This window comes from Sceloporus undulatus, chromosome 6 (assembly GCF_019175285.1).
Source record: "Sceloporus undulatus isolate JIND9_A2432 ecotype Alabama chromosome 6, SceUnd_v1.1, whole genome shotgun sequence".
NCBI lineage: Eukaryota > Metazoa > Chordata > Lepidosauria > Squamata > Phrynosomatidae > Sceloporus > Sceloporus undulatus.
The window spans coordinates 13,878,455-13,899,934 of record NC_056527.1 but is presented as its reverse complement, the minus strand read 5'-3'; the positions used below and the strand labels follow the sequence as shown (position 1 = coordinate 13,899,934).

At 37.9% G+C, this 21,480-nt stretch overlaps 1 protein-coding gene across 13 annotated transcripts in view; it reads right to left on the bottom strand.

The window, feature by feature from the left end:
- ZMYND11 (zinc finger MYND-type containing 11) overlaps positions 1–16,493 on the bottom strand; it is a 121,311-nt gene extending 104,818 nt beyond the window's left edge. For 10 of the 13 annotated variants that reach the window (XM_042471998.1, XM_042471994.1, XM_042471995.1 and 7 more), the window contains exons 1-2: positions 16,274–16,493; positions 15,417–15,466 (exon numbers count right to left, since the gene is read on the bottom strand). The gene's annotated coding sequence lies outside the window, so the exon portion shown is untranslated. Of the gene's footprint in view, positions 1–15,135; positions 15,235–15,416; positions 15,467–16,273 lie in introns of those variants that run through there. The other 3 variants (XM_042472000.1, XM_042472001.1, XM_042472002.1) reach the window with 3 other exon arrangements.
- Between the last annotated feature and the right edge of the window lie 4,987 nt (positions 16,494–21,480).

Below are 21,480 nucleotides of genomic sequence, written 5' to 3'. Positions count from 1 at the left end.
AGGGAGAATTTCACAAATAGGAAACACAAGATTTTTTAATGCTTCTTTGCATGCAAAGAAGCATAAACATCCAGCCAAAAGTGCTCTGTTATCCTTATACTTCTTTTCTTTACCACCTTTCCATATTAAAGGTCTGGCATCTTCAAGAGCTGCATGAGATGCAGATATTCAACAGGACAGCTATCCTAGTGGCATTCCACCAAGTTCTGAATCCTGGTTAAAGCATTCAAAATTACGGTAGTTAATGCTGTGATATTCATAGCCTCCTAAATATGCACTACAGCTTGGAGGGACTGGATTTCATGGTTTTGGTCTAAGAAAGACACTCACTCACACTTTTACTATATGCTTGGCTCTTCTCCAGCAGGTTTAAAACTGCGAATTGTACAGGACAAGGTATTTCTAACAAACCATCAATATGTGAACATTCTGGGGGTTTGGTATTTTCAATTTTACCAACTGAGAAAAACAGCCAAAACAGTTGACTTATTGAAGCAAATCTAGACCCCCCCCCCAATTCCAATTATAAACAGGATCTGGGCATTTACTAAAGTGCCTCTAACCATAACTGCTCTGCATTCAGGAAAAGTTAACTTGCCAGAAGAAAAAATAGCAAATATTCTAACAAGCTCCCAATAATGCCCTCCCTTGATACCTGATTTGCCAGTGAAGAAATGGGAACATGGCAGAAAAGATTTCCTCTTTCCAATTAATTACGTATTCTAATCTTGTAGGGGGAAATCTCCGTTTTGCCACTGCCCTTTGCATAATTCAAGAGCCAACTCTCTCCATGAAGTACTCATTTCCCTGTCTTCAGGAATATGTACAAGGCAACATATTGTCAATAGTTTCCAACAGATATGATTTGGCTCAGTATTCCAGGAGGTCAGCATTCAGAAAGTTTTTATTCATAGATTTTCATTTTTAAAATGAATTTCCAAAGCCTTCATTTGGTTTTAAACCTTTGTTCCCTAGATGTTTCCTTGCATGGTTTAACTAAGAATGGCTTATTTATTTTCAGACATTCCCCTTCAGCTTCATACCCATCAGGCAACAGGGCTTTTGAATTAATTACAAGTAGGAACAAAAAAAAAAGAGCCACAGTATTTTGTTTATGTGTCTTTAAGTCACCTGTCAACCTATGGTGATATCATAAATTTTATAGGGTTTTCTTTGGCATGGAATATTCAGAGGTGGTTTTGCCAATTCCCTCCTCTGAAATATACCCTACAGCACCTAGTATTTGTTGGTGGTCTCCTATCTAAATATTAAGCAGAGCTAACCCTGCTTAATTTCCAAGATCAAACAGGACCCGGTGCCTTTAGGGTGTTTACTATTTTTACTCTACTTTAAAAAGAACCCAAATATGGTACATAGATCTAATTTTCTCTAGTATCTGTCCCAAGATGCCCAGTTGTTGTCCCAAGTGCCTATTTCATATAGGATTTGCTATAGCTGGAAATAAAAAAAATGTCCCAGAAGAACACAATGACATGTTCTCCTTACCAGCTGCTTAACATCATTCTTGATTTTGTTTCTCTTTGTCTCTCCCAGCTTCTTGGAGAATAACAATTCAAGGTCATGGTTTTTAAGCCACAAAATACTCAAAAACAGTTTAGGGCCAGGGAGTTCAAAAGACTGCCTAGAGAGGTTTGCTAAGGATAACTGTAGATGGCACTTGTTCCCAGGCAGAGCTCAAGTAGTCAATGTCAAGCCAAGATGAAGAGGATATGCAACCACAGGGAACACAAATCACCAAAACCTTTCCCAATTTTCAGCACAAACCAAGCTGCACACCATGCTATTGATTCTTCCTAGAATGATTTTTTAAAATCTGGAGCCTCTCTTTGTCTAACAATGTACAGAAAGAAACATATGTGGGAGATCAGAATTGAAATGCAAGTTACTAAATACATGGATAAACAGTATATACATAAAATCATATACATGTATCTACAGGCATCTGTAGTTATCACAGACATGCAGCAATTTTATGACAAATGTCATGTATTGTATTGTAAATTAATATTAGCATGCATGCTATATATGAACGATATATATTAATTCTCAGAAGCAGGACACTTTGGTAGTTAAGCAATACATTGATTATCATGTTTTGTAAGGTGTGTCCAGCCTGACATTAACTTAAAAAGGTGAGCTTCTGTTCTATGATACTAAGCAGAGAAAGCAGCCAATCCTAACAACTATGGCACATGGGTTGTGGAAAGAAAGTGGTCTTTGACATATGTGAGATTTTGTGAAATCATACATTAGCTCCAACAATTACATTCCGTCTCATCCCTTGGTCCTCACACATCCAGATGCTTGTGAGAGAAACCATTTTAAAGTCTCTTAGAATCATAGAGTTGGAAGAGACCACTAGGGCCATCCAGTCCAACCCCCTGCCATGCAGGAAATCACAATCAAAGCATCCCCGACAGATGGCCATCCAGCCTCTGCTTGAAGACCTCCAAGGAAGGAGACTCCACTACACTCCGGGGGAGTTTGTTCCACTGTCGAACAGCCCTTACTGTCAGGAAGTTCCTCCTAATGTTGAGGTGGAATCTCTTTTCCTGCAGTTTGCATCCATTGCTTCGGGTCCTAGTCTCTGGAGCAGCAGAAAACAAGCTTGCTCCCTCCTCAATATGACATCCCTTCAAATATTTGAACAGGGCTATCATATCACCTCTTAACCTTCTTTTCTCCAGGCTAAACATCCCCAGCTCTCTAAGTCATTCCTCATAGGGCATGGTTTCTAGACCTTTCACCATTTTAGTCGCCCTCCTTTGGACACGCTCCAGTTTCTCAATGTCTTTTCTGAATTGTGGCGCCCAGAACTGGACACAATATTCCAGGTGGGGCCTGACCAGAGCAGAATACAGTGGCACTATTACTTCTCTTGATCTAGACACTATACTTCTATTGATGCAGCCTAAAATAGCATTGGCCTTTTTAGCTGCCGCATCACACTGTTCACTCATGTTCAACTTGTGGTCTACCTGGACTCCTAGATCCCTTTCACACGTAGTTTCATTCAGCCAGGTGTCACCCATCCTATATCTGTGCATTTTATTTTTTCGCCCTAAGTGCAGTACCTTACATTTCTCCCTGTTGAAGTTCATTCTGTTTGCTGTGGCCCAGCTTTCTAGTCTATTCAGGTCATTTTGAATGTTGATCCTGTCCTCTGGAGTATTAGCAATTCCTCCTAATTTGGTATCATCTGCAAATTTGATAAGTATTCCCCCAATTTTTTCCTCCAAGTCATTGATAAAGATGTTGAACAGTACTGGGCCCAGGACAGAGCCCTGTGGGACCCCACTGGTCACTTCTCTCCAGGATGAAAAGGTGCCATTGTTGAGCACCCTTTGGGTTCGTCCGGTCAACCAGTTACAAATCCACTTAACAGTTGCCTTGTCTAGCCCACATTTTACAAGCTTGTTTGCAAGAATGTCATGGGGAACTTTGTCAAAGGCCTTACTGAAACCAAGATATACTATATCCACAGCATTCCCTTCATCTACCATGCTGGTGATTTTATCAAAGAAAGAGATTAGGTTTGTCTGGCATGACTTGTTTCTCTGAAACCCGTGTTGACTTTTTGTGATTATGGCATTGCCTTCTAGATGTTCACAGATTCTCTGTTTAATGATCTGCTCCAGAATCTTTCCTAGTACTGATGTCAGACTAACTGGACGATAATTGTTGGGATCCTCTTTTTTCCCCTTTTTGAAGATGGGGACAACGTTTGCCCTCCTCCAGTCTGCTGGCACTTCTCCTGTTCTCCAGGAGTTTTCAAAGATGATTGCCAATGGCTCTGATATTACATTTGCCAGTTCTTTTAATACCCTTGGATGTAGCTCATCTGGTCCTGGAGACTTAAATTCATTTAGGTTAAACAGGTATTCCTGTACTATCTCTTTACTTATTTTGTGTTGGAATTCCCCTATTCTGTCCTCTGCTCCATTATCCTCAGGTTGAGCACCCTTTGCCTTTTCTGAGAAGACTGAGGCAAAGAAGGTGTTGAGTAATTCTGCCTTTTCTCTGTCTTCTGTTAGCATTTTGCCATCTTCTGCACGCAGTGACCCTACTGTTTCCTTCTTCTTCCTTTTGCTGCGGACATATCCAAAAAAGCCCTTTTTGTTGTTCTTAACCTCTCTAGCAAGCCTGAGTTCATTCTGCTCTTTAGCTTTTCTGACCTTATCTCTACACATGCTAGCTATTTGTTTGAATTCCTCTTTGGTGATTTCCCCCTTTTTCCATTTCTTATACATGTTCCTTTTCAAATTTAGCTGAGCTGAAAGTTCCTTGGTCATCCATCCTGGGTTCTTGCAACACCTCCCATTTTTCTTTCTCACTGGAACTGTTTTAATTTGTGCCTTCAGTATCTCCTTTTTTAGAAACTCCCATCCATCTTGAACTCCCTTCTCTTTTAGTATTCCTGACCATGGGATCGCCCCCAGTATTTCTCCATTACATTCAATTCTCAATTCCTCTCAACAGAGACAACTACAGCTATCATGTGGACATATTCAATGCAAACAGCAGAGCAATATGCCAATTTTCTTAGCTGTCAGTTATGTCAATCAAGAATTTCTCAAAAAAAGGCAAGTGTAAAAATCAAAATGGTTGACATGAACAAGCAGTGAACAAAATCTTATGAACTGCCAGAAGGGGGACCACCACACTGTCCTTTACAAGACTTGTGTGTCACCCTGACTCTAAGATTATTAGAGCTAAAAAGCTTGTCTGGCCACTGAACAATTTTTACATGCGTGCCATTTTATCCTTACTGAAGAAATGATGCTTAACCATATAAAAACTAGAATTCAGAGACACAGCCATGTTAGTCTGAAATATCATTATGCAAAGGAGTCTTGTACCACCTTTGAGACTAACTGAGCAAAAGAAGTTGCAGCATAAGCTTTTGAAAACTTAATCTATTTTCTCAGATCTATCTGAGGAAGTACACTAAGGTCCACTGCAGAAATAATCCAGTTTGAGACCGGTTTAACTGCCCTGGCTCAGTACTAAGGAATTCTGGGAATTGTAGTTTATTGTGGCACCAGAGCCCTCTGATAGAAAAGGCTAAATGTCTCACAAAACTATAGATCCCAGAATTCCCTAACATTGAGTCAGGGCAGTTAAAGAGGTCTCAAACTGGATTATTTCTGCAGTGTGTTCTGGACCTAAGTCTAGAAAACCTTCTATCAAAACTAACCATTGTCTGTTGTATTCATCCTATTTAAACTTACCAACATAGAATAAAACAATAATTTAGTTCAGCAAACTAGTCCTACCAAGAGGAATACATATGAAGACACTTCTAAAATCTGTTTGTCACTAGACAGCAAAAATGCCTCATCCATGGGCAGCTCAGTGTATCTACAACATTTAACTGTGGTGTGCAAAACAAATGCAATCCACAGTTTCAAATACAAATACAAAGATTAATCATGCTTGATGAAAATTGATCATACTTAAGCCACTAATATAGGTGAGCAACTGCAGCAGATCCAGTGGCCAATTTTCAGCTCCTTAGCCCTTCTGTGAGCTGTAGACTTCCAAAACAGCCAAACAAAATTAAATCCACAAACACCTGGACAACTTCAACAGGAAAGAAGAAACTCTGAAAGTAAACAAAGGCCCAATACAGATGAGAGCCATAGCACGTCCTGGTGACATGCTAGGGTTGCCTCGGGGCATTTCTTACAGATGTCCCGTAACCCTAGCATGTCTTCCATAAGTCAAAATGGTGGCGCCCTGTATAAATGGGCGCCACCATTTTAACGCAACTGACACCTAGCGTCCAAATGTCACAGCACCATAATGATGATGGCGTCATTATGGCGCTGCAAGAAGAACCCGCTTTTTGGTGGTTCTTTTTGCACCACGGGGAAGTCCCGCGGTCCTGAGGCTGCGGCTTCCCCGTGGAGCAAAACCAGGCGCTGGCAGACCTCCCTTTTTGGATGGTCTATACTGGGCCAAAGTTTGGCTACCAGTCCTGAAAAACACCAAAATCAGGACCCAGCAAATGCAAATGAAAACCACCAAGGGTCAGGGGGGTTTCCCAGCAGACAATGCATCACTAATTAAATAGACACAAATCCTCCTGAAATATTCTCCCAACCTGAGGCATGATTATTCACCAACAGGCCAACAAACAGATTAACAGGTAAATCACTCTCTCTCAACCGAGATGCCAGCCACAGATGCAGGCAAAACATCAGGAATAAAATTTTCCATAACACTGCAATATAGCCCAAAAAACCCACAAAAAACTAAAAATAAAATTAAACAGAAAACGGGCAAACAGAAAGACTTGGTTGTTGTTGTTGATGATGATGATATACATAATTGTCATCCTATTACTACATTGCATCATGTTCTATAATCCTGGAAACATCACAAAATTTTAATGTGTTATTTCCATGCTGAATACATACATATATCCAAACTAATCTATGGTTAGCTTTCTTAGAACAGCATAGCATTGTACTACCTGGGAGAAAACATTTACTGTTCAGTGTTCAGAATCTGTAGTGAAATAATAATCTGTTCTTGATTTTAGTAACTGCTTACATAACAGCGTGACTTAATTTCATACCACTTTCTGCACATTTTTGTAAATCCTGAGAAACCAAAATAACCAAAAATCTATAACAGAAATTCTTGCTGCAGCTCTAATTCCCAGAATGGGGAGGCTGGGTTAACAAAGGTTATTACTTGCAACTAATAAAACTTGAGATCATTCTGCTCTGTAGACTTAGTAGGAAAATCAAAGTACTATAATGCCTTGGCAAAATAAAATTTAAGATTTACTGAGTAAATTTTACTTTCATCAAAGTAAAATGAAAGCAAATCTAAAGGGCATCTCCATTTTATCACTTCTGTTCTGAATGTTTACACTGTAGACACATAGAAGAAATTTACTTTTAATTAATATATAAATTAAACAGCTGTTTTAATTTAAGTTTTAAAATAGGATTCCAAGGAGCTGGGGTGGGTAGCTTGGGAACTAGCAAGCATCAGATCCTTAATAGACAGATCAGTAGATGTTTTCAAATTTTCCAGCTTTCTATGCTAGCATTACATCAGCATTCAGGGAGCTCATACTGCAAGTAAAAACAATGAAGCTGTTATCACACTACCACACCTCAATCTTTGGATAGAAATCCAAATGGCAAGAAAAATCCCTTTGTTTGATGATATAACTTTAAGAAAATTACACACAGTTCCCTGTCCCCCTACTTTCTCCATTCCTTCTGTTGAAGTGATCCAGAAACACAGGATTTCCCCCCCCCCCCAAGAGACTGTCTATAATACAAAGATTTTGATCATATAACGAACAAAACTTCTCAATAATGTGTAAGAATGCTAAACATGGGCTAGGTGGGTATGTTGGCACATGTAAGTGTACAATGTGGGCATTTGTAAATAAAACCAGGGTCCTGTTTGTAGAACATGTTTCTGTATGAAATCTTTAGGCTCTCTTACCAAGATGGTGATTTTATCAGTAAATCTGTTACTGATGCATCTATCTCCCAAACTTGGAGAAAGAGAAAAGAACATCAATAGCTGAAATCCAATTATTAGTCCTACTCTTGAATGTAACACTTAGCAGTGGACCTACTCTAACTGGAACAAGCAACCGGATTTAATTCAACAACATATTTTGGTCACCATCAGTTCCAAGGTATAGTTTGAAAGCATACAGAATACCAAACTCACTGAAGCTGGTTTGATCAAAGCTTGAATAAGCTTTCCAAGGAGCTCAGAAATTCCTTGATGGTAGGAAAGTGTGATATATATGTACAGTGGTGCCTCGGGTTACGAATTTAATTCGTTCCGCGGCCGCTTTCGTAACCCGAAAAGCCTTCGTAAGCCGAAATGCCATAGGCGCTAATGGGGAAAAAGCCGCGGCTCTGCCGCGGCTCCATTTAAAATAGCGCCGGAGTTTTTTCGTAACCCGAAAAAACTTTCGTAACCCGAAACAATAATTCCCTATGGGATTTTTTCGTATCCCGAAAAATTCGTAACCTGGGTATTTCGTATCCCGAGGTACCACTGTATGGAAAAAATGTGTCCTAGAAAGTAGTAAGCAAATTCTGACTTTATTCAAACCTTAGTTTTTTCTCTCTCTAGTACTTTCAAAGTAACTGTGCATTATACTTCCTATTAGCCAATAGCCAAAAGCTTGTGTGTGGTATCCTTTGGCTAAATGATTGTCACAGTGCCTTTAAAAAATAAATAAATAAATAAACAGCACATTGTAAAGGCAGTGCCATGAAGAGAAAATTGATTTTTACTATCTCAGAGGAATTTGTTCTTCTTAATTTCACATGAAATTATGCACAGCATAAGTAGGCAAGTGCAAGACTGGGTTGGGAGGTGATACTTACATGGCTAAATGAATAAGCAACATGAAACACGTGACATGGATACATATTAAGGCATTTTGTTTGGTGCAATATTTACTCTGCATTAGTTTTAATACCTTTTAAAGTTTTTGGAGAACTGAACATCATGACATGGCCTACCCATCAGTGAAGACTCTTTTTGCTACTTAAAAAATGTTTATACTGTTACCAACAAAACTCTGTATCTGCAGAAGCAGAGAAATTTTCCATTCATTTATCTCAAGCGTTTCTACTGATCTAGATCATTACAGAAATGAATTGACTAAAAAGGCTCCTCCAAACAATCCTCAAAACAAAATCTGTCCATTTAATAGGAACAGTAACAATATAGTCTACATGGTAAATAGAAATGAGGGAGAGGATGATATTTGGCCACTAGGCAAAGTTCTTTTTATTTATGCCCAGGACCCGTCATGGATATCAAAATCCATGGATTCCCATGTCCCATTAAATACAATGGCATAGTCAAATAGTGTCCCTTATATAAGTGTGTCCCAAATATTATTATTATTATTAACCTTTATTTATGAAGCGCTGTAAATTTACACAGCGCTGTACATGCAATCTTTTTAGTTAGACGGTTCCCTGCCCTATAGTGTCCCTTATATAAGTGTGTCCCAAATAGTGTCCCTTATATAAAAGCAAAAACAAGGTTTGCTTTGGGAATTTATTTTATTTTTGGATATTTTCAAGCTGTAGGTGGTTGAATCTGTGGATAAAAAAAAATAGTGGATATAGTGGACCAACTGTACCTCTACTTTCTAGACCTGCTGTTCTTAGTCTATTAACATGTTACTGTTTTGTTTTTCTATTGCTTTTCTTGTAAGTGATCATGATAACTTATATGGAGGGTGGGGAATAAACGTTAAATTTAAAGTAAAGATAAAATTAAGTTGTACCATATATTTCATTGCTGGACTAATGAAGACAAGGTTGTGATTGTTGTTGTGTGTCTTCAAGTCATATCTGATTTATGGTGACCCTAAGATGAACCTACCATGTTGTTTCCTTGGCAAGATTTGTTCAGAGGTGTCTTGCCATTGTTTTCTGCTGGTTTTGAGAAAGGGTGGCTTGGCAGAAGCCACGCAATGTGTTTCAATGGCCAAGCAGGTATTTTAGCTCTCATCTCCCAAAATCCTAGTCCAACACTGAGATCACTATGCCACACCCACAGGTTTACAAATCGTGTTTCTGATACAAATAATGATTGATTGGAATATTCTTTAATGCCCACATTATACTCACAACAGATTTAAACCCCTTAAATTATGGTTTGTAATAGCAATTAATGTGAAAGAAGTCATTTAGTAACAGGATGCTCGGCCCCTTCTCTGCTGCTAAAGTATCATGTACCAACAACGATCAGGCATCAAGTGCCTATTCATAAAGTAGGCAACCATTACAATAAACAAAGAAACATATCAATAAAATGTAGAATTAATTATCAAAAATGTAAAATATTTTGCAGTATTTTCACTTTGTAACCCATCTGGTTCTCTATAAACATTTTCAAGCAAACAAGCATTTATTTAGCTGTTGGATTCATCTAAAATGAAAGCCAGTGGAAGAAATAATTCTGATTATACTTTCCACTTCCACTTTATGTATGCTTGCATTCCCTTAAGATTATCAGTAACAAACCCCAAAAGACTGATGAACTGCAAATTGTGTGATTAAGGAATTCTTGACTTCTGTCTCACATGCACATACGCAGATTTAATTGTCTGTGCTTTCCCAATAAGGAATAACACAGTCCTGCAGAACTGATTACCCTGGCTTGTCAGAATGGCACACTAAGAACTGACCCATGATATAACATATTTAATAACTGATATCCTGCCAGTTTCTATATATTCCATGGTCAAACATTAAATCAGAACCTCTTCAGTGACTGTCATTTTCCAGTTCTATAAAGCAGCTAATTTATTAAAAGACTCCAATACAACCAGACAATACCATTCTTCTCATGCAAACAAGAAAACATTTCCCAAGGCCTAACATTTTAAAGGCTATACTGCTTTGTTTTGCTAACCTGTGTGCCAGGAAGACAGAGTGCCATACCGCTCTGCTAATCTCTTTGTAAATACCTTACATATAACCCCATTCCATTTCACTCCAACATTTAGTCAGTTTCATCCTTTTGGCCATTGGCCATTAATCTGGATTAATCTGTTCTAGTATGTTTCCTGTACTAATATAAAGTTGGCTTGTGCTTCCAATTCTCTTTGGAATTCTCATTTGGTCTTCTGCTGTAAATCTGTCCCAAAGCAATCTCACACCTAGCATGAAGACAAAATTTTTAGTTAAGGAGATGTGAATACACTATATTTGTACAGCACTGTGTAAATTTACAGCACTTTATAAATAAAGGTTAATAATAATAATAATAATTATAATAATAATAATTGTTATAGTTAAATAAAGATGTACTAAAAAAACCTACATGTAAACCACAAGCAGGCCTACAAGTTTAAATCTAACACTCCACTATGAACATGATCTGCTTTGTCAAGGTAGGGTTTGTGACAGACCTCAAAAAGGGTTTCAACAAAATATCTACAGACATGTAAGTGTCCATATATTTCATTATCAGCATCACAGCATGTATAAATAAGGGCTATATTCAAAGATGTAGAAATAGTCTTCCAAGGTATATTTTTAACTGGAAGTGGCAAGACTGAACCTGGAAATGTCTGCATGTATTTTACCTGCCCAATCCACTGGGCCACAGGCTCATTCTCTCCTATTTGATGTCTCCAGCTACCTTTATGATATATCAGGAAACAGAGCAGCAATCACATCTTTCCAACTAAATGTTCTCCATCCCTCATTCATTCCCATGTTTAAAGCAGTCTAACAGTCTTGACACTTTGTATTCACACTACTTATGCTACATAAAAATACATTATTGTGGGGGTGCTAAGGAGAAACTGATACAGCACTGGTTTTAATGCCTGCTCAATATGGAAGTTAGTTGTTTCCCTTCCACATCTCAAATTCATTTACCTCCCGGGGTTATTATGAGATAAAGAAGATTTTAGGATGACATTGAGGGCTCTGAACACAGATTAGGTAACTCGTAAAATTATACAGGTTGAATATCTCTTATCTGAAATGCTTGGGACCAGAAGTGTTTTGGATTTATTTATTTGTTTGTTTGTTTGTTTATTGAATACTTGTATTTGCATATACGTACATAATGAGCTCTCTTGGAGATGGGACCCAAGTCTAAACATAAAATTCATTTATGTTTCGTATATACTTTGCACACACAGTCTGAAGGTAATTTTATACACTATTTTAAAATAATTTTGTGCATGAAACAAAGTCTGTGTACACAGAACTATCAGAAAGGAAAGCTGTCACTATCTCAGCCACCAATGGAAAAAGTTTTGGTTTTTGCAGTGGTTTGGATTTTGGAACTCCAGATAATGGAGACTCAATATGTATACTACTTTTCAATCACGCTTATGAATGAACTGCAAATTCTATACTCTTGTTTTAAAGGAAGCAGGCTCTCTTAATTACCCCTGGATTAAGAAACATACTCTGGATGTTGAAATGGCTACTATGTTCTCTCAGGAGCAGGTACTACAAGTTATCCCAGTGTAGTGTGGGATGCCCCTTAATAAAAGGGAATAAAATACATATTGTTACACTTTTTATGTTAGAACTACAGAATCATAGAGCTGGAAGAGACCTCAAGTGACATCCAGTCCAACCCCTTGCCATGCAGGAACTCACAATCAAAGCACTCCCAACAGATGCTCATCTAGCCTCTGTTTAAAAATCATCAAAGAAAGAGACTCCACCACACTCTGAAAGAGTCCAGTCCACTGTCGAGCTTCACAGTTCACAGATCATACTACTCCAGAATATGAGATGGAACATTGTTGATTGGATCCATATGTTTAGACAAGTGCAAGTAGACTTCATCATTACCCCTGTCCCATGATATTCTTGCAAACAAGCTAGCACAATGTGGGCTAGAGACGACTGAGAGGTGATATGATAGCCCTGTTTAAGAATTTGAAGTGAGGTCATACGGAGGATGGAGTGAGCTTGTTTTCTGCTGCTCCAGAGAATAGGACATGGAACAATGGATGCAAGCTACAGGAAAAGAGATCCCACCTAACATTAGGAGGAACATTAGGAGTAAGAGCTGTTCAACAGTGGAACACGCTCCCTCGGAGTATGGTGGAGTCTCCTTCTTTGGAGATTTTAAAACAAACACTGAATGGCCATCTGTCGAGGATGCTTTGATTGTGAGTTCCTGCATGGAAGGGGGTTGGAACGGATGGCCCTTATGGTCTCTTCCAACTCTATGATTCTATAGCCCCTTGAAATATACAGAGGGCCAGGGGACTTTGTTGAATGGAGCATACAAATCCACTTCCACCAATCCAGTTACAGACTGGTTTGTCACTGTGAGAACACAATGCTGGAATTGCACAGGCCTTTAATCTAATCCCCTCTCTTATATTTTTAGTTCCACTCCCTTCTCTTTAAACTCTATAGTTTCAAGTGCTCCAAGAGAACCCACTTGATTCTTTGCTGTTAATTCCACCCCATTCAAAATTTGTTTGCTGAACAGCTAAAACAAAAGATGTTGGTATGCAGAGATTTGAAGGTTGGAATTTCAGCATCTGGATGAAATCAAACATAACTAAGCTTTTATTTAACAGAGGCAATGTCCAGATCTAGCATCTTGTATTATCATGACACCAGACCACATATACATCATTGTTTTGGAAATACAATTATAATATCTATCTCTGATGTGCTGAGATTTTTTTTAAAATCCCTAATATTTTATTTTATTATAGGATCCATGAATTCCTCTTGTTTTACACTTATTTTTATATATTTATTTTTGCAATAAGCATTTTACCAACTTTCATTAAAGTTTAAATATGTGAAGTAGCTAGATTTGTTTCAGTATGAGTTTCGGCTTTTTTTTTAAAGAAGAAAAATATGGTAGGAAGTGCCTCCTTAGAGAACACATAATTAGAGAAAATTATTTCTTTGGAGAAAAAATTGTAAGGCCTACATGAATCTGACAGGGGATTTTAGCAACCAATCCATAGCTGAGGAAGAGTCTTGTTACCAACTGCCTTTTCTATAGTTAAATTGTGTCTGAAATTATTTGAGATGACACCTTTAATTCTGTTTTAGGCCTAAATCCAATTGCTAGTACTGTATCTGTTGGACATTGAAACAATCAGATTTACATAAGTGCTGATTCACCTTTTAGAAACTGATTCATTGAGACTACTCCTGTTGGAACTAGTAACCAGATTTAGGCCTTAATATCTTCTCTCTTTGTATTTTAACTGTACATTTTATTCAGTGTTAATGTGAGCTCCATGAGTCCCATTTTGGAGGGAAAGGTGGGATACAAATTTAATTAAATAAATATATAATGTAAAAACAAAGTTTGGCATAGAGGTTTGAGTATTGGGCTAGGACTCAGGAGACCAGCCATAGAAAACCACTGGGGGAAGCTACACTCTCTCAGCCTCAGAGGATGGCAATGGCAAACTTCCTCCAAACAAATATTGCCAAAATCCAGTGATAGTTCGCCTTGGGGTTGCCATAAATCAGAAACAACTTATGGGGCTTTTCAACCTGTGTCTTTCCCCTCCATTATAACCTTCCCTCGCTTTTCTTTCTTGTAAAAATGTAAGATATGGTTTTAGGGAAGAGTTAGAAGGAAGGAAGGAACCTAGAACAGAGATTATGAGACTTACATGGAAAGGATGTACAAAATGCTATATTTAAATTTAAATTCAGATCCACACATTTAGATTATAGACTTTTATACAGCTTTTGTGATACTGTATTACATAATATCAGTAAGAGGGGTTGTAAGGACAAGCAAATTGGAAAGAAGAATGGAAGCTAAAGGTTTAACTATATAACTATCTATTCTGATCATGCTTTAAAAAATCTACAAAGGAAGTGCAAGTCTTTGACACTGTGAAAGGCAACGGGAACAGCAAAATCTGAAGTTCGTTTTTAGGACTATTATTATTAATTCAGATTACTTTACTACAGTACAATGAAAATGTTTACAATGCAATTCACAATATAAAATCCGAAGCCCTGTACAGTATAGGCAAATGAAACTAATATTGGGTTGAAAAATGTGCAGAAGATAATGTGTGAAGAAAATTATATTGTGCATGAAAATGAATAAAGATATATATAAACAACAACCTGTGTCCCCCTTTCCCATGACATTAAATGATATTATGCATGATATATATATATATATATATATATATATAATAACCTCTGTCCCCCCTTCTTCCCAATATATTAAATGATACTATGCATGAGAATATATATATATATATATATATATATATATATATATATATATATCAACCTGTGTCCTCTTCCCCATTATATTACATGATAAAAAACAAAACCATCTGTGTGCCGTTCCTTCCCCAAGACAGACTATATTGCCTTCCTTCCCTTTCTTTCTATTTTATGAAGGGTAAAGACTCCCTCAAATACAGTATACACATACACACACACACTGAATAAAGAATAAACCCCTGACTCCCTTGCCTGGGGGGGAGGCAGTGGGCGTGGGAGCCCCTTTTACCCTTCCCAAGGTCCCTTCAGAAGGGGACCCTCCCGCCCTCCTTCGTCCTCCCTCTCAGGCGTCCACACCCCGCAACCACATTTGCAATTTCCCCCTCCAAACCTGGCTTCAAAAGCCTCCCTTTGCGACTGGACACGCAACCCTGCCGCTCGTGAACCCGACAGGCCCATCCAAAGGAGGAGGGGGGGACCGGAAAGACACAGTTAGGGTTGCGCCCGGGATAGGCGACGCCTTCCCCGGCCTCTCGCATCACTCGAGTCCCCGGCTCCAGCGTTCGAAGCAGGCCGCAAAGCGTTTTCTCCCCCCACACTCCCCGCAGCCTTGTTTTAACACACAAACACACACTTTGCCCGCCCCCCATTTCTCAGCCCCTTAAGTCTCACCTTTCCCTCAGGTGTCGAATATAACTCGCATTACACCAGAAAGCCACGTCCTAAAAGATAAATAAATAAAAATTATGGATTTTCAGAAGAGGAGCAGCCACCCTTTTGCTTCCAAAACAGTGCAATCCCTACCCTACATATATATATAAAATATAAATTCTATCTATCTATCTATCTATATATAATATTATATATATATATAAATATTTTAAATTATATATATATATATATATATATATATATATATATATATATATATATATTTCCCACTGGGTTAGATTCTCAAGGAAAGGCAACGACGACAAATAATAAAATAAAATAATAATAATAATAATAATAATAATGCTCCTTGCCCTCCAATCCTATTGGCACAGCCGACCATGATCAGAAAGATTCATCAGCATCATGGACTAATTGTTTTTGCAACAAATTGTACTAATCTCCATTAAAAAAGCAACACACACAAAACCATCATCCACCCTTTTCCCTTCCTCCTTTTGTGGCTCAATTATGTACATGATTTTGTAAGGTCTTCTTTTCCTTTCTTTCCCTCCCTTTAAGGCGCCATGTTTATAACCCTCCATCATATTATTTTTTTATTATTATTAAAAAAAGAAGACTCCCACAAAAGAGAGCTTTCTCTCCTTCTTTCCTTCCTTTCCCCTTTCCTCCATTATTAAAGAAACCAAGAATAAAAGACACATCATCATCATCATCATCATCATCCTCCAAAAGGGAGGTGCAAAACCCAAAGTCTTTTCTCTCTTTCCCCAGGCTTAAAATTATTATTATTATTTAAAAACAGAGTCTTTATATATATCTTTATTTTTAATTTTTCTTCTCCCCCTCTCTCTCACCTTGTGCTCTTCCTTCTTGTTGCTGCAGGGCAAAGGAGGGAAAAATAATAAGGAGAAGAAGAAGTTAAACCCAGGAGAAACTTTTGCAATCCTTTCTGCCCTCTCTCTCTTTCCTTCCTCTTCTTTTTTTCCTACATATTGCCCCCTTTGCATAGGAGTTTTTATTGTGTCTGAATTTTTCTCTCTTCTTCTCTCTCTCTCTCTCCACACTTCTAGCTTTTCTGGGGTAAACAGGATTTAAGGGTGAAGCCACAGATCCTTAGGAGAAGGAGAACTCTAGTGGTGTCTGGTGGAGTTGCTGTTTATTTCTCCTTTTTTACACATACACACACACCTCATTTTTTTCCCCTTCCTCTCCCCAAATTTTATTATTATTATGTCGGATGGAGAGACAGAGACTGGAAATTCAAAAGCATGGGTTTGATTCTTCCAACTCTTGGGGAAGATTCCCCCTGTTGCTTTTGCCTGGAGGGGGAAAAAGGCAAATAAATCCCCCTTTCCTAGTGCAAATAATCCCATTGTCCAGACAAAGGTTTAAGGGAAAAGAAAGAACAGGTCCTTTACAGCAACAAGCTCTAGAAAAATATCAGTACATATGTGTGTGTGTCTATCTAATAAATGTTCTGTTAAAAGTGATAATGCAGTAGAATTAAGAAATAAAAAATAAAAGATGTGTGTATGTATGTATATATCAAAATATCAATTCATATGTATGTGTGTGTTTAAATATGTGTGTGTGTTCTATTAAAAGTGATAATGCAGTACAATTAAGAAATAAAAAAGGATGTGTATGTATATATATCAAAATATCAATGCATATGTATGTATGTGTTAGTGTGTATAAATATGTTTGTGTGTTCTATTACAAATGATAATGCAGTAGAATTAAGAAAGAAAAATTAAAAGGATGTGTGTGTGTGTATATATATATATATATCTCAAATATCAGTTCATGTGTGTGCGTATAATGTATATATGTGTGTGTGTGTGTGTGTGTACAATGTTCTATTAAAAGCGATAATGCAGTAGATTTAAGAAATAAAATTAAATGTGTGTGTGTATATATATCAAAATATCAATTCATATATCTCTCTCTGTGTGTAATAAACTTTATCCGATTAAAAGTGATAATGCAGTAGAATTAAGAAATTAAAATTAATGTTTATTTCTTAATTCTACTGCTTTATCAATTTTAATAGAAGAACATTCTTTCTCATCACACATATAATACCAGAAGGTTGCCACCCCGGTCATTATTTTTTGCCAGTTGTTGTAGTTCAGGTTCTTTGTCCATCAGCAACTGAAAACCAGTTATGGGGGGGGGGGGGTGTTTTCTTTTCTTTCCTCCCCTGACAAAGGCAAAATTGATCCGTCTTTCCATCATTTTCACAATTATGTTTTGAGAACAGGGGGTTCCTGGAGGCAACGAAGAACAACAATCTGGTACCTGTGTGGGAAAGAACTAATAAGGATAATTTGATTGCTTGGTTGAATGTGTTATGTTTTATTGTTTGTCTATTACGATTATATAATATGATTATATAATACTGTAAATATTTTAATGGCTATAACAGGTATAGTGCATGCTTTTAGTTACTGCCATCAGTTATCAGGTTTGTACTTAGGGATCACAATAACTAAAATTATGTAGTGCAGCAATAATTATATATATATATATATATATATATATTATCTTAGTAATCCCCATTAAGGCCTAAATACCCTAAATGAACCAGATCCCAACTGATCTTGGAAACTAAACAGGGTCAGCCTTGGTTAGTACTTGGATTGGACACTGTTAATGGATACCAGCTGCTGTAGGATATATTTCAAAGGAAGGAACTGGCAAAACCACCTCTGAGTATTTCTTGTGAAATTAATGGAGCTATAAAACAGCCACCGAAGCTATATCAGTCAGGTGAATCTGTCCTCTGCTAGACACCTGTTGCCACCATGAAATTCAAAGGGTCACCATAGGTTCACAGGCAACTTGAAGGCACACATGGCAATACTGCCCATAATAGTTCAGATTATAGAACAGCAAGTCTTGGAGGCAACAGGTGCCTAGTGGGACTGGCCAAGTAGAGAACAGGTTCACCTCACTGATACAGCTTTGGTGGTTTTTCTTTGGAGTTGACTAGAGTACATCCAAGTGAGCCATGATCCTCTTGAAGAGAAACAACAGCTACAGGAAATCACTATCTTCCTGCAGCATCTTGGAAAAAATCCCCTGGCCTCATGAACTGTGCTGTTGTCAAACCTCCAACTTCTTAAATTGCTGAAAGCATTCAGCGAATTCCTTTCTCTTCTCAAACACTACTTTCACTGTTTTGGTGCTGAAATTCCTCTGTGCCTTTAATGATCTTGGAGTCCTTTAATAATTTCCTCAAAAACTTTGTGTGTAGGTGCACATGCATGTACACTACTGCAAAACAATGTTGGGAAGCCAGAAAGACACACTAGTATAGTTCCAAGTGGTCATTACATAATATGTCACATATCCCCTTCACTCACCATGCATCATACTAGCCACTTTGTAGCTCTGGTTGATTAATTTCTTGTTTTTGTCCCCTGTGGGAATAACTCAGTCAGCTGCTGAAGTAGGACTTTAGTGATGGTTTCCACCTGGGAGGCTTCCAGCTGGAAGTCTTCCACTGTGAACCCTTTTTTTTCAGAGTATTAGAAAAGCAGGACAGTTTGGCTGTGTGCAGAGATGTCTGTGTCATGAGCTTCAAAGGAGTAATTTTCAGAAGGAGCTTGGTGTGATCCAGAAATTAATTTTGGATGGTTTCAAGAGGGCTTTAGATGGCAGTTTATTCTGGATGGTCTTCAAGAGGCTGCAGAAGACTATGGCATGAGTTGGTTGGCTGAGTTCATACATGCCACAAGTTTTACCATTCTTCCAATAAATCCTGGATTTGCTGAATTGTGGCCACAAGAGATCAGTTCATAGGTGCCACAGAAAGAAATGAAATTGATGCTACTCAAAATAATGTGTTGATTGTCTTCAACTTAAATTTTCTTTCTCACTGGCACATACCACTTGCTTTGCAGCTTTTACTGAAAAAGTACTTGCTGCAGTGCTTGTTTACAGCGCTCTATGTGAATTTAGTGAGACATGTAGCCTTCTCTGTCATAGAGCTCTGGTACCACAACATTCTACAATGACCAGAATTCCACAGTGTTGAGCCATGGCAGTTAAAGTGGTGTCAACCTGAATTATTTTAGCTGTATGGATGCAGCCTCAGTATGCAAAAGTCTTCAGATGCAGTCCGCAAGCCAAGTCCATAAAGGATCAAAGAGGCATGAGAGCCAGCATGCAAAAGCAATGGTGTGGGAGAATCTAATAATAAAAGCAGTTTTTAAACCTTCCAAAGTTATGCCAGTAAATTTTTCAGATACATTACTCAGCTAGTGCAAAAGCTGAGCTGAACCCACTGAGACCAGGGAAGAAGCAGCAGTGGGGGGAGGAGGAGGAGGAAGAGGAGGAGGACACCGCAGAAGGAGTACACAAGGCTATTTTAATTCGTTTTTTATTGATTTTGCTGCTAGGGGTGTCAGGTGCATTTGCAGGTTGGCAGACCTCTTAGTCATACTATAGGACCATACCAGGCAAGTATATCTGCCAAAGAACTCACTGGTATGCTTTCAAACATGACAATAAAAGCAGCTTTGGCCCTTTCTTGTAAATGGTGTGTGTGTTAATAAAGAACAAATCGTATGAGAATGCCTTTTTTTAAAAAAAAGGATATGTTAAGTTGTGTGTTTTGAACTAATCTATAAATTAAATTATTATTACTAATGTGAGAAATAGAAAAAGACAATATATACATCAGTTGCAAAATGAAATGTGTAAGAATTTGGTTGCTGTTAGTTCTGTAAGGATGAGCCGTCATGGCCATCATCTGACTTATGAAACGTTTGTTTATTTTATAAATCCATCCTGTATGTACAAAAAATGTGGGTATCTGTCTTAAGGTGACAATAGACCTGTAGTTTTAAAATATAAAATATGTATCCTTGTTCAAGTGACTAGAGCATCTTTTGGGGTATCTTTTCACAGTCCATGCTTATTCACGATCATAGCATTATTGCTATAATCATAAAAATCACCCAGTCCTGCTTTACCAGATAGCAAATGGTGTGATCAGTGGATATCTTTTCTCCTATTGATTAGGGCTGATGTTTCATCCCTTTTCTGACAGCAATTTCTGGTGTGAGGAGGAACTGCATCAGAGATCCTACTTCTGATGGTCACACTGGATATTGCTGGAGGGAGAGGGTGGAAATTTCAATATGGCTAAACCCCAATCAACAGAAGAACAGACCTCTATTGCTCACCATGGCTATTGCCCAATAAAGCAAGATGGGGGTGGGGTTGGGGGTAGAACAGGAGATGCTAATTAATTAATTATACTTAATTATGTACCGTATATATTTGTGTATTAGTCAAGAAATTTTAGTCAAAAAATAGACCCCCCCCCAAAAAAAAACCTGAGCCAACTTATCCATGGGTCAAAGTAAGAGAAGGCTTAGGGTCAACTAACTGTGGATTCAGAGCAAAGGTGACTGAGGTATCCCCCCCTAAATCTCTTCTTCTTTCTAGCTTGTCCTGAGTACTTGCTCTCCTCCTCATTGGAATAACACACACGCACACGCACACACATATAACTATAAATATCAATATATCTGGCAGGCATTTAAGGCAGGTAAGTTCATTCTGTAACATTCACATCTTGATCAATCTTGTTGATTCATTAAGTCTTGTTTTTCTTTGTGTGTGCTGTTCATCTTTTTTCACAATCAGTCTGAATGCTAAGAACTCTATACCTTGTTCACCAATACAGTCAGCCCTTCATAGACACTGGTTTTTTTATACACGGATTCAAGCATCCACAGTTTGAAAATGTTCAAAAAAGGTATAAATTTCAAATATCAAACCTTGATTTTCCATTTTTTGTAAGGGACACCATTCTGCTATGTCATTATATTTAATGGGACTTGAGCATACACGAATTTTGTTATACACGGGGGATCTTGGAACCAACCCCCAGTGTATAACAAGAGTCCACTGTATGTGTTTCTCCAAAATGCTCTATTCTGAGTAGCAGGATATCTCACATCGCAATCCTTGTTGACATAAAAATATCAGAGTGACAGATTCCCTAAATGTTTTAATCTGCTTTGTTATTTTTAAGGCCTTTACA